General features: G+C 35.7%; 1 protein-coding gene across 6 annotated transcripts in view; it reads left to right on the top strand.

Annotated features, from left to right (window-relative positions):
• The first annotated feature begins 1242 nt into the window (after positions 1–1242).
• GlcAT-I (Glucuronyltransferase I) overlaps positions 1243–7116 on the top strand; it is a 21226-nt gene continuing 15352 nt past the window's right edge. The window contains exons 1-2 of one of the 6 annotated variants that reach the window (XM_045727397.2): positions 1243–1454; positions 4776–4858. The gene's annotated coding sequence lies outside the window, so the exon portion shown is untranslated. Of the gene's footprint in view, positions 1504–4775; positions 4859–7116 lie in introns of all 6 variants that reach the window. The other 5 variants (XM_045727389.2, XM_069321725.1, XM_045727405.2 and 2 more) reach the window with 5 other exon arrangements.

Here is a 7116-nt window from a genome sequence, read left to right as displayed (position 1 = left end):
GGTTAGCTTAGCATTTTAAAAACACCGAATCACCTTCTGTGGTTGAGTGTTCAATAAACCCTTGAACTGTATGTTTAACACTTCTCTAACCCTGTCCATGGAGGACAGAAGAAAATGTATATATGCTGCTTAGCATTGTAAATGTGTGGCCACGTCTGTGGTAGAAAAAAATTACATGTACAAATGCAGAAACAGGCTACATGCATACAAGTTCATGTTTATTAAGACAAGAAAAAATACATCTCAAAGGGATAAAGTAGCTTAGGCTATTTCTACCCCCCCTTCCTACATGCATACAGAAACCTTGAAAGAGTATGTATTATGAAATGTGTATACCTGTGTACAAAGATCCAGATTAAACGAAGAGTGGGAAGCATAATGAGTTGAAAAATCTCGCTCAAGTACAATAACCTGTTGCTTCTAATTTTTGTTTTATTTGAATTCATAATTATTCATTGTGTCGGGGGACAGACAGCCAGAGTGTATTCATACACGTTAGGCTTATATGGAGCACCCTTGCCCCAGGATGCAACCCACAACAAGCTGACTAATTCCTAGGAAATTGTCTATACAGTATACCTAGGTCATAAAAGTATTTGTGTGTACGTCTGATACCATACTACTTGTGAGGGAGGAAATGTATATTTTTACCTCTCAGAATGTTTGGTAATGTGTTTATTTGTGATGTGTGTCTATGTATATATTAACACGTTGTACTGAATGGGGTGAGAATAGCTTGAGCTACCTCATCCCTTTGTGTGTATTTTACCTCAATAAACTTATTTCAATTTCAATTCCTAGGTACCTACTCACTGCTAGGTGAACAGCGGCATTAGGTGATAGGAAATGCGCCCAACCATTTCTGTCCCGCCCGGGATTCTAATCCGGGATTAGGAACGAACCCGACTGTATTACCGGGACCCTAAATTTATATATACATGAGCCTAATATATATTTATTTATTTATATATATATATATATATACAAAAGTTCTTACTTTCTTGTAAAGCCACTAACATGTATAGCGTTTCCGGCAGGTTGTTAAATGACTTGACAGGTCGTATTCCGGGGAAAATTAGAATTAAGGATCTGATGAAGGGTTTATGAAACGCTATACGTGCTAGTGGCTGTACAAGTATGTAGGAACTTTTGTATGTATATATAAATAAATAAATCATAAAAAAAAATGTATACGGAACGTACAAACTGTGTGCGCGAAATGGTAAAAATATATATACATGTGTTCGATCTGTCTTCAGTACCAAGTGACTTGTATTCACACTCTTCTAGACGACGACGACGGCTGGGACTCCACGACACCGTCTTCACGGGATTTAAATAGTTTTTCAGTGATTTAGACCACAGGATTTAAATAATTTTTCACTCAAACAGCAACAGTGTGTATGTGTGTGTGTAGACAATTCCTAATTTGATCGACCGCAAAAATCGACGAGGTTTCAGTATGCTGCTTATCCCATTACTTCTTTTTTCGGGGACAGGCAGGCATGTATATGTACATACGTTAGGCTTATATCGAAATACCATTCCTCCCCTCCTCCCCCCATAAGTCAAACGGCTGACCCCACAACAGTTAACTCCTTGGTACCTGTTTACTGCATGGTGAACAGATGCATTAGATGAAAGGAAATAGGCCCAACCATTTTTGTTCCTCCCAGGATTCGAACCTCGGATTTCCGATTGAGAATCGAGAACTGTACTACCCTATATCCATTAATTCTAATTCTTTGTACACACAATTTGTATGCTCCATATACTGACTTGATCAGTTTTAAGAGTCATAATATAAGGCTATGAGCAGTTAAAATTTGCTACTTGGGTCATATATTGTGGTTCACTGAGCATGGTTATGATATATTTTGATTATGATATTTGATTATGATATTATTTGATTATGATGTGATTATGACTCACCTGGCATTTCGCGAGCGCTTTGTCCTGGGTTCGTATCCTGGCCGGGGAGGATTTACTGGGCGCCAATCCTTAACTGTAGCCTCTGTTTACACAACATTAAAATGGGTACCTGGTTGTTAAACGATATGGCGGGTCGTATTCCGGGGAACATAGGATTAAGGACTTGCCCGAAATGCTATGCGTGCTAGTGGCTGTACAAGAATGTAAGAACTCTTGTATATATAAATAAATATATATATATATACACATAATTTGGGATTTGTAAAAACTATACATGCCAGTGTAAAGACAACCGAGTATTGTCAAATCATAGATAAGATGGTTCGACAAAGCTTGTTTTCCGAGTGTTAAAACTGTACAGTATATCATTAGGTTAAGACTTATTAGCTTAGGTAAGGTCATGTTAGGGTCAGGTGGGTATTAAAAGTTGCCGGCAAATTGTTTTATGTACGAATGTAACTTGTATCTAACACAGCACAATATAATGCCCACAAACCTGATAGAGCACACCTAGCAGCCATTTCAGAGTCTCTTTTGTAATATATTTAATACTGTATGATAATTGTATATGTCCTGTAAAAGCTTAGTAATTAAAATTCCAATAACCCAAATGAATTCGCATTCACCGTTTTCAAGTAATTGGTGGCAATAAGCAGGTGAACCATGGAAATGCATCGGTAAATGGTGGGAGTAAGTCTGTATATTTTAGGCTTGTATTGAGGTCCACCTTATATTAATTCGCCAAGAATTACTGACTCTCCACATTTACTGCTCGGTAAACAGTGGCAGTAGGTGAAAGAAAATGTGCGCAACCATCTATTGTTGAAATTTCTGCCCTGCCTGAGAATCGAACCCAGAATTCCCAATTGTGAGTCGAGAACGAAGTCAACAGTATTATATCGATTGGAAAGAAACACCAAATATGTACTAAGTAAGATAAAGGTGTTAGAAGTTACTCACCTGTCCCTCCCACATTTATGTATTATAGTATTTTGAGCACTCATTATAGCCCTTTTGCATAAGCTTATACTCGACTGTTCTCACATTTACCAACTAGATTTAATTTAACAAAAATGATAACATTTGTTATATATTGATAATTTGAATGTGAATAAGCATTTTTCTCAGAAAGACATTAACATAAACTGTTAAAAGACTCAAATATGTTGTGTATGATCATACATACATTGGCTGGACTTTACTTGAAACGTTTTGCGTAATAGTGGCTTTAAACATTGTATGTACTAGCTCTATCTATGAATCCATCAACTTTTGTATTTCACCTTGTATGTATGTACTTTACCTGAATAAATATTTGTGTTTGTATTTATTTATAAGTAAACATTAGTTTATTTGGGAAGTAACAATATTGTTACACTTTTAAATGATATAACCTGGATAACAGCACAATGCTGTGTACCTAAGCTTGTTAAAAAAAAATAAATAAATAAACAATAAATAAATAACAAATAATAAGAGTCCTAGTAGTACAGTCTGGTTCATTTTCTACCCACAATTGAGAATTCTGGGTTCGAATCCTGGGCATGACAGAAATGGTTGGGTGTGTTGCCTGTCATCTAATGCCTCTGTCCACCTAGCACTAAATAGGTGCCTAGGAGTTAGCATGTTACGATCATCCTGGAGAGGGTCAATACTTCAACCCTGGGGGTAATCTGATATAAGTCTAACATGAATTGAATGCATAAACTGGCTGCCCCCAACACAATGAATTATTAATAATAATTGGTTCATTAATGTGACATCATTTAAATATGTAGTATATCATACGACAATTATGTCAATTTTGTTTTACGTGTTCACGAATAACCATTTTAAATTGAAAGTGTACAAGGAATTGTTACATTTTATTTTATTAATGTACTGTATTTACTGTGTACTGTTATTAATATACTGCATGTACATGAAAGTACAATGGATTGTGAAAGTATGTATTTTGGTGATTTAAGGGGAGCAACTTATTAGGACTCTACAGAATGGAACCAGCCATTCAGACGCTTCAAAGTTTAGTGGGTTGTACTAGGAAAAGTTTAGTCATGTTTCCTAGGGAAACACGAGGTATTAAGATCTGATATTACTGGTTTGTGGTACAGTACTATGGCGTGTAATTCTATTTTGTGGCATTTTCAATTTGTTTAGCAACCTCATCTGGTTTTTCATTTTTTGGGAATCACTGACTGTTAAGGTCTGGTATTAATACCTCTTCTGCAGGGTAGCTTTGTGTGTCAACATTTATTGGTGCTATTTTTTCAAGCGATTTGGAGATATTGTACTGTATTAAACAGTGCTTGGTTTCAGTGGTCGAAAACTGACAAATTTATGTTTGGGGTGCAGGTATCTGGCCAATTTATGTTTGGGGTGCAGGTATCTGGCCACATCGTTTATTACCCATAGTACACCTTCCTAGGTATCTTCTCACATATCTGCCTTTAAACAAAAAAGGAACAAATTAAGTGTAATCCCTTAATTTTACACTCAAATTATTTTCATGTAATTTTAGAAAGAAGCATGCAGTCATTTTGAAATTGAATATTCTAATTTTTATTTGAGCTCTTATCTGCAGATGAGTGTTATGTTTCAATGTGTTATTGACTATATTGAAAGGTACTGTATCCAAATATTTTTCTGGCTTCGTTCTCTCAAATAGTTCAGCCACTGTAGCTTTTTTTAGGTGCCACTGGCCAGATACAAATAACTTTACTCCTTTGAAGATGGTGTAAATGTGTTAATAAAACCTGAATTCTGAAATTATGAAATATGATAACTTGTTTAATTAAGCATACATATTTTCAGCTAGAAAGAATTTAACAATTTCTTTGTTACAGGATCAATGTGCATGATGCAGATGATGAACAATATCCAGTGAAAAAGTTTATACCATTATGAATAAGAAATGTTTTATTACAAGGTAAGATGTTAAGGTTATAAAAGTTCAGTAATTCAGTGAAGAATAATCTTATACTGTATTTAAATTAGTGATAGCAATCAAGTAAAAAGAAATACAGTATACCACAGTGTTTCCATATAATTGTGAATAATAAAATCATGGAATTTTAATTACCTATTTTGACGTGTGAGAAGCAGCCAGAATTTGTAATGATTGCCGTATTGTATTTATGTACTGTACTGTAATGTAATTATATACAGTACTGTACTGTAATGTAATTATATACAGTACTGTACTGTACTGTAATCCAGTTGTAAAGTTCTGCCAGTACTCGCTGGTACATAATTGTTAACCTTCAAAATGCGGTCATTGTTGTTTCATGACCTTCTGGACCACTGTGGTCACTGTCATTTACTAATTTTATTTATTATTGATTATTATTGCTCGATTTCATCTTCATCAGTGTTTGAATCCATGCCTTGTTGGTATTTAAAAAATAAGCCATGTATTAGCAAAAAAAAAAAAAAATCACAAAAATAGAGTTTACAAAACTTGACATTAATTGCAAATGATTCTTTATCATCCTTAAATTGTGTTCAATTCTAAGACACAATTGTAACATGCATTTGTCTGAAGCTAGACACAATACAGTAAACTAATTAATTATGGTAACGAGTTCACTGCATATGGATTCCATCTCATGATGGCCTCAGAATGCATGATATGAGCTGATTAATTGGCTGAAGAATCTGCCTTCAAAGAAGGATTTGTCTTTAACCTTGCATTGCCTATAAGCAACTTTAGAATAATAATGCACCAACAACTTTAACAAAACCTTGTAATCTGAGGCAAAGTGAAATCTATACTAGCAATCCCATCTATCATCATACTATCATGCAAGAAGAGCCACACATCTATGGATCATACGATAAAATCAGCAGGCTCCTGTATTTATTTTGTTTATTTATATATACAAGAGTTCTTACATGTACAGCCACTAGCACGCATAGCATTTTGGGCAGTCTCTAATCCTAATTTTCACATGCACACATCCCCAGGAAGCAGCCCGTAGGAGCTGTCTAACTCCCAGGTACTTATTTACTGCTAGATGAACAGGAGCATCAGGGTGAAAGAAACTGCCTATTTGTTTCTGCCTCCGCCGGGGGATTGAACCCAGACCCTTAGGACTACGAACCTCGAGCGCTGTCCAGTCACCCATCAGGCTCCATAAATATATGTTATTACTGCTTGGCTTAGACTCTGTTTTAAGTGAATCTGAGAATTTTAATTACATTCAAGTGTAGAACTGACCAAAGATAAATTGTCAGCAAAAATATTCACATACACCTTCCATCAATATTTGTTACCTGAATTTAGAGACGGCTGTAAGAAATTTTCAAGAAATGTGTGAATATTTAATTCGAAATGAACTACTGTATGGTACTACCATAAATTTTAGCCAAATATCATCAGTTTGCTAAGTAGTAAATATGGGTGACTGTAACCTTTCCACCCTCACCTACTGGGTAGGAAATAATGTGCATAAGTAAATCAAATCATTAAACGAGCTCACCACAAATGTAAGTTACTTAGCTTAGAGACTGTACCTGTAATCGTTCTTGAACCCGTTGTCGATATACGGTAATAGTATACATTAAACTGTGTAGCTAGCTTATCAAGACTAACTTGCTTAGCTAAATGAATTTTGGGGTTCAGTCCGAGGCCATAATGTGCCTCTGTAATCTTTAACACTGCTGCCCACAAGATGAGTATGGGGTGCATAATAAATGAACTAAACTACCACCATATATGATGACTTGTAAGATGCACATATTTTATAGAAAAACGCAATTTTGGTATGTTTTATTACATACTGAAGGATTTTTCAGCTAAATTTTAAAAGGGAAATGTGCAATTTTGTGTGTGTAAATACACTATATACTCAATTGAGAAAATATTTGGAGCAGGACGAGCATTGAACCAGAGTCCTGGGTAACTCCAGATGCTCACCTTAACCCATGGACTACAATAGGGTACAGATTGTACAGCCTGGGATTGGCCCGAATTCACTAGGAGTCTGAAGGCACCAAGCTTGTAGCTAATCCAAGTTTTACATATATCCTATGTACACTCTGGTGTAGGTAATGTATTACTGTACCCAAACACTTCCTTGAGATGCACAATGATTTAACAATAACATGATGTAGCTACGAGTAGATCTTTGGAGCAGGATGGGGATTGAACCCAGCATCCTGGGTACCTACAATACGTCCAGGGCA

This window comes from Procambarus clarkii, chromosome 10, assembly GCF_040958095.1.
Source record: "Procambarus clarkii isolate CNS0578487 chromosome 10, FALCON_Pclarkii_2.0, whole genome shotgun sequence".
In the NCBI taxonomy this organism is placed as follows: domain Eukaryota; kingdom Metazoa; phylum Arthropoda; class Malacostraca; order Decapoda; family Cambaridae; genus Procambarus; species Procambarus clarkii.
The sequence above is the reverse complement of the archived record's forward strand: the minus strand, read 5'-3'. Positions and strand labels throughout refer to the sequence as shown.